This window comes from Mastomys coucha, unplaced genomic scaffold (assembly GCF_008632895.1).
Source record: "Mastomys coucha isolate ucsf_1 unplaced genomic scaffold, UCSF_Mcou_1 pScaffold16, whole genome shotgun sequence".
NCBI lineage: Eukaryota > Metazoa > Chordata > Mammalia > Rodentia > Muridae > Mastomys > Mastomys coucha.
In genome coordinates, this window is record NW_022196898.1 from 67,613,297 (window position 1) to 67,620,292 (window position 6,996).

At 41.9% G+C, this 6,996-nt stretch overlaps 1 non-coding gene across 1 annotated transcript; it reads right to left on the minus strand.

Moving 5' to 3' along the window:
• Positions 1 to 6,099: 6,099 nt before the first annotated feature.
• LOC116094633 lies at positions 6,100 to 6,264 on the minus strand. Its single transcript, XR_004120249.1, has one exon. It is a non-coding gene; the product is annotated as a U1 spliceosomal RNA (small nuclear RNA).
• Between the last annotated feature and the right edge of the window lie 732 nt (positions 6,265 to 6,996).

Below are 6,996 nucleotides of genomic sequence, written 5' to 3' on the forward strand. Positions count from 1 at the left end.
ATATGGTCCAGGACTCCAGCAAGGAATGATGCCATCCCTAAGATGGGTCTTCTCACATCAGTCATTACCATCAAGATAACATCCTCTGCTGGCATGCCCATAGGCCTTTAACTATGGGATTCCACACTTTGTCAAGCTGACAATCGATAGTAACCATCACAAATACTACAGGAGCACAGATAACCTAGATTTCATGGTCAGATAGAGTATTAGTGGAGGCTGGTTTTATGCCCTTGCTAGCTGTGTGGACTAGGACTATGTCAACATAACCCAGGTTACTCATTAGCAAAATTGGTATAAAGAGGTTCAATATGAAACGTTGTTGCAATATTCAAGTAAGAGAGTATGTAACTCTTTTTTTTTTTTTTTTTAAATGGGGACTGCCACTGTGAATCCCTGGTAAATGTCACTGTGAGTCTCTGTCTCTGTTCTTCTCCCTGTCAATTTCATGAGCCTCCACAAAAATTCTGTCTGAAAGAAGGGATGGAAGAGAGTTATAAAAGTCTAAACATATCAATTTTGTTTTCTCTCTTTCTTTTTTTTTTTTAATCAAGAATTCTTGCTGAAGGTGCTACATTATAAATGGACTCTTCACAAGCCAGTTGTAACAGTGGACTGGGCATTTATTCCTTGATGAGAAATATTTTGGTCTATTAGCAAGAAGAAAGATCAACTGAACATTAATCAAAGGCTTCATCATAAGTAGGCGTGTGCATATATCACAGAGGCTGCCAGAGAGAGAGAAAGAGAGAGGCTGGGTTCAGTGCTGCATGCATTGCCTCGGTCTCAGCCTGCTGAAGTGCAGCTTCATGACTCTCTGTTCATGGGGCAATCTTCAAATATTCTTAAAAATCCATATGTGCTATTATTTTTAAAAAGGAGTTTATTTGATTTTATTTTACTTACATTTTCCCTTTTCTCCTAGGCAATTAATTTCTTGCTGGTACTGTGCCTAGAAACAGTAGGAGAAAATGAGTTGCTGGAAGTGTGTTTTTAAATTAGCAATCATCTCGGAGACGTGTGCACTTAGTCAATGTGTTTATTTCTTGGTTATTGCCTGTTTTCTAAAAATACCTAGACACAGGCTATGCATTTCTGGGTAATTCCCCGAGCATAATAAAGACTGCCAACATTTGCCATTTTGGGACTCTTACCATCATTTCTGGAAGTAAGCAAGGAGTAGATTTCACCCAGGTGGACTGGATCTCACCCCAGAAACCCTTCTCTGCTTCATGTCAGTTCACAATCAAAACGTTTGGACAAAAAAATCAAGTTATAAACTGGAGTGATAGTTAAGATAGAAAAGTTCGCTTTGTATGCATGGGCATCTAGGTTGGAATCCCTAGCACCCATGAAAAAACAGGGTGATCACACACATCTGTCATCCCAGTGTTTGGTAGCAGATGCCAGGGTGCCAGAGACAGGTTGATCCCTGGAGCTTACTGGTCAGATAGTCTATTGATCCACTTGGTGAGTTCCAGATTTATTGAGAGACTGTATCTAAGAAAAAAATAAATGGAGAAGCTGATTGAAGAAGATATCCAAGAGCTACCTCTAGCTTCAATATGCATGTGCTCACATATATACATGCATATCTACACAAGCACATATATAGGACATACACACATACACACACACATATTACACACATGCATGCATGCACACACATCAACTTATGTTTGAGATATAACACCAAAAGAAAAATGAAAAGAAAAAAAAAAAAGGGAAACAAGCAACCACAGAAACTAACTCTTAGAAACTCTTAGAAAGATTTGACAGGGAAGCCCCATTTAGAGCTCAATAGTCACAAAAATAAAGGAGGTTTCACAGGGTGTAAATTCCCTGTCAGGGTGGAGAACTGTTATTTCGCTATTTGCCAGCATGCCATTATATCAGCATATAATGGGACAGAGTTATCCAGGAAGCAGCAATCAGGGATGCAGGGATAGGGAAATGTGTGCCCATGTGGGATGTGTGTGTGTGTGTGTGTGTGTTTAATAAGGTCCACCAAGCTCTAAATCACACATTGTCAGAATTATCTTCCCTACTTTCTTCTTTTCCCCAAGGCTCTCTGCTCTATCTAGTATGCCTGGCGTAGCTTTAGAGATGTGATACTGTATCAGGAAATAGGAAGAATAAGTAGTGAGTCTCCGAGGAGCATTGTATTGGGTTTATAACCCATTTGGAAATGTAACCACAATTTCATTTCATCCCACAGACCCCCATGGAGCAGTAACGGTGGAGAGTCGGATGATTCCCCTAATTTCTTTGATGTAAATTTAAAATTTCTCCTGACAGATTATGTCAGAGGACTGGGGCTTGAATACATCATCCTGAAGAACTTTTTGCAGTTGCCCAGAAATGTGGGGCTAGAGAGAACAGATGCTTGGAATGCGGGTGACATTTCCAGGTTTTTATAGTCCTGGTACATAGCCCACTAACTCCAGCACGCTTCACACATGGTGAGGGATCATTTGTCATCTTGATGCCGGGATGACACTCATAGCTCTAAATGAAATAGATTGCTTCTTTCACCACCCCTTGTCCCACTCCTCAGCTCAGACCGTCAAGGTAAAGGCATGTTAGGCATTTAGTGGTCATTCTGCTTATGCACAGAAAGCAGAGGGGTATTGCTATTTGCTTTATGGTAGAGGAGAGTAAAGTCTTCAAAGATGCTCAGGAGAGCAGAAAGAACAAGTTCCTTCCATGTCCAAATAAGGCACGATTTGTTTTGGCGAGAGTGAGTTCATTGTGACTCATATAAATAATAGTCATTAAAAGTGCATTTAAACTCTGAACAATTAACATTGAAACAGACAGTGCACACCTATACATACCATTCTTGCTATTTAAATGAAAGCATTTTTCAGGGCAACTCAGAAACTTGCCAACACTGAAAATCTGGACAACTTCCCAGACAGTAGATACTTTGCATTTTGAGTTGTAGACATTATAGCCATAAAAACTCTAGGGCAGGCTTCCTAGCTTTCAGGGAATTATTCCCTTGTGGCTTTACCTTTGAATGTCACCAAAGAATAGGTCGAGATCAAAGTTGCTCTTTTTTTTTTTTTGGCTACTAGATAAAGGAGAGTGGCTAAGGACATGGTGTGAATTGTTTTTAGTTCTTTGGAAACCTAAGGAAAGTAGCAGGATTAGCCAATATCCAAATATCTATTGAGTGCCTTCCTGGACCAAATCCCATTGTCATCCTGGCCTCCATGCCAAAAGTACTTGTTTGCATTGATTTTCCTGTTCTGTCAAACGAAAGAGAATGATCTTTTTAGGGAATGCTATAGTCCCTAGAATGCTCTCATTATGATTTCTAGTTTCTTGGGGCTGGAGAGACAGCTCAGTGGTAAGAGCAGTGCATATTGAACATTGCTCTGAGTTTGGTTTCCAGCACACATCAGGTGGACATCCTCAGGCATGCACATGTTTGCACGTGCACACACGAGCACACACACTTGCACATACATAATGAATATACAAATAAATCTTTTTAAAAATAGATTTCTAGCCTCAGTTTGCTTCTCTAGAGGGCTCATATGGTCAAATGGGAGTTGTGCATTTTGAACTTAAAGGTCCGTGGATCAGGCACCTCATAGTCCATACGTAGGCATGAAACCAGTCAGGTGTCTATTAGGACACTGGACTCTGATTCAGACAAACTCTCCTTGGAAATATGTCTTTTTTTTTTTTCAGTTCATCCACCCCAGGGTCTACTTACTCTGTTGGTCCTTCCTTTTCCCTTTGTCATCTTTGATCACTACAGTTCATCTGGTAACCTGATGATGAGCTCTTTTGTTTGAATTATAAAGTTGGGTACTTTAGGTCCCACTTTGAACTTGGACCAGTCCTGGTCTCAGGCAGGCAGAACCTGAGCAGAAGGGAGTGACTCACTCAATCAATGACTGCTCAATCTTCCTGCCTTTCTACTTTGCCTACCATCCTCCTTGGGTATAAAAGTCTATCCTGAGTGGCAACTCCAGTGACTTTAAGAAGTCCTGCTGCCCTTGTCTATAATCCTCCAGTCCTCCAGTACCTGATGCCTTTGTGCCACTTGCATCATTTTATAGATCTGAACTTTAATGCTCATACTTGGCTCCCTTTACTTACTGCCAGATTTCTCTGATATTGACTCTGCTTGCTGCCAACTTAGCGCCTGATGCTGGCTCTGGCTTCTCTGCCAGCACACCTGTTGCTTGCTGCTGACTCTCCCCTGATACAGATTCGCCATCTGCCTAGACCTTCTCTGAATTATTTCCTGCTGCTGGGAATGTGTCCCATCCTTAGTGTCTGTAACTATCAGAGCATAGTTTGATGTGGACAAATAAGCAAAAGTTCCAAGAACCAGGATATAAGCTTAACTCCCTTCTTGTCACTAGTCAGCTTTGTCTATGCTATATACTATTTATGATGAATGCCGCTACCACAAAAAATAGATACAGATCTGTGTTTGTGAATGTGATATCTGTGTGCTCACTTGTGCATGCGTGAGCTTGTGGAAGCCAGAGGTTGCTGTGAATCATTCTTCTAGTTCTTCATAGTTTTTTTTTTTAAAGATTATTATTTTATGAGGCAGGGTCTTATAATGTAACCCTTGATAGTTTGAAACTTGCTATATAGATGAGGATGGTCTCAAACTTACAGATGCAATGGCCTTGCTTCTTGAGTACTGGGAATAAAGGCATGAGCCACCATGACCAATCCAGTTTTAGTTTTTAGTTTGTTTTTAAGTGTGTGTGTGTGAGTGTGGGACCCTATTGATGCTAGAAGAAAGTGTTGGATTAACGGGAACAAGAGTTTCAGGCAGTTATGAGGTGCCTGATATGGGCATTGGGCATTGAACCCAGAACAGCATGTGTTCTTAATCATTAACTGATCTCTCCAACTCCTCCATCTTATTTTCTGAGATAGAATCTTTCACTGAATCAAAAGTTCAATTTAGACAGACTGGCTGGCCAGTGAGCCCCAGAGATCTGTCTGCTTCTACCCTCCAGCTCTGGGGTTACGGAAACAAACATCATGCCCAGCTTTTATTTGGGTGCTGGGAATCCAAATTAATAAAGGGTTCTCCCCTCTCGATAAGCTGCACTTTGCTCTAGGAACCATCTCCCTAGTACCAACACTGAGATTTTCTGCAGAAATGTTTCAGATGATGAGTGACTTACACCATGTGCTTGTTCAAGGACAAATAAACAGAGTAGCATCAGTGTCTAAAAGAACCAAAGCAAGTGTGGACCAGAAGGACTGGGAAGGTGGATGCGTCGTTATTAAATATACATGATTTGAATAGTTCTGAGGATGTTTGTTGATGGGCCTCAGCACAGCCAGATGGTGGCTGCCTTTCAACACGCCTAGGGATATTTATGAAGAGATAGGAATTCCTGAAAGAGAGATGTGTAGCTCCTGTTGGGGCAGGAGGAGAAACAATGGAACCACTCTCACTGGTCAGGTGTCAGCGGGTTGCAGAAGCCCAGTTAGAAAGGGAGAGAGAGCTCTTGGTGTTGACAGAGAGAAATGAGAAAGAGGCTTAAGGAACAGGGAGGAGTTGAGCCGGGTTAAGGGCCTGAGAAAACAGCAATTTGAAAAGGATTAGGAGGAAGCATGGGAAAGACAAAATAGAAAAGAAACAAGATTAGCTGGTGACAGTTGAGGGCAGGAGGCTGGGGTGTAGGAAGCTGAGAGACAATAGACAGAACAGATTACATCTGAGTTCAGTTTAGGGAGACCGAATAAAATACCAAGCTGCAGAGTTCAGGAAAATACTTCACAACCGAGTTAGAAGGCCCCCAATTTAAACCAAGATCTAGACCATGGAACATATATGCTCCCAAAATTCAAAGGATGTGGCAGACAGGAAGAGTGGTTATCATCCACTGACTTAGCTATAGAGAGGTGTGGGTCTCAAAAGATGTCAGGAAAGTCAGAGTAAAACCATGAGTAGATCTTAGGGGTACAGGTAGATGAGACAAGAAGTGTGGATAATGCAATTAGGTACAGACAAATTAAAACCCATGCAAGGAGAAATACACCGTGGAAGCTATGTTTTTTTTGTTTGTTTGTTTGTTTTGGTTTTGTTTTTGTTTTATTTATTTTTTTGAGAGCGTGAACGCAGTCCCCCACTACCACAAATAATTATGCAGTCGAGTTTTCCGCATTTGGGGAAATCGCAGGGGTCAGCACACCCCAAGTGCAGTGGGTGAGCTTCGACCTGAGGAAAAAACCTTCCTGATCATGGTGTCTCCCCTGCCAGGTAAGTATGTTATGTTCTTAACTGCCTGTTAACAATCTCTAGGGTTGTGTAGCTTCCAAGCAATCTAGGACACCTACAGATGGGTTTGGCTTGAGCCCCAAGACCACCTACTGATGATCTATTATAACCTTGGATACATTATTCAACACTGTCACCAAAACAAAACAACAAAACAGCCCCTGTAGAATGATAGTAGTGGAACTGACTTTACTGAAGGTCCAGGAACCAAGCAGTCTGCTCACTAAGAGAGTCCTCTTCTTTTTTTTTTCTATGGACGCATCGGCTGACCATTTTTAGTGCATCGTCAAAAACTAAAAATTAGAGGGAGATGTGATGGATGAGAGGACAAGTCTCTTGTGTGCTCTCTTTCCTCTCTGTGGGAGTAGGGTGTTTGTAGCAGCCAGTGTGGTGGCAGAATCCTTCCTTTTCAGTTTGGATTCTCTTGGCTTTGGTGGTGTTGATGGTGTTACTCAAATAGCAGACTCAATCAAGGTCTCCTAATTGGGGCCAGTGAGCCCCAGAGATCTACCCGCTTCTCCATATTGAATACAGTACACTATGAAAAGCGTGAAACAGCACATTCAATCCCGCAGCCAGCAAGTACATTCCACGTGACAGGAAACTACAGGGTTCATGTGTTGGTCTCTGCAATGAAAGGCAGGATATTGGAGGGTCCTGAAAGGATTGCAAGGCTGTCATTCGCTTGAGGTGTAAAGGGAGATGAGAGTGAAGCCGTCTGA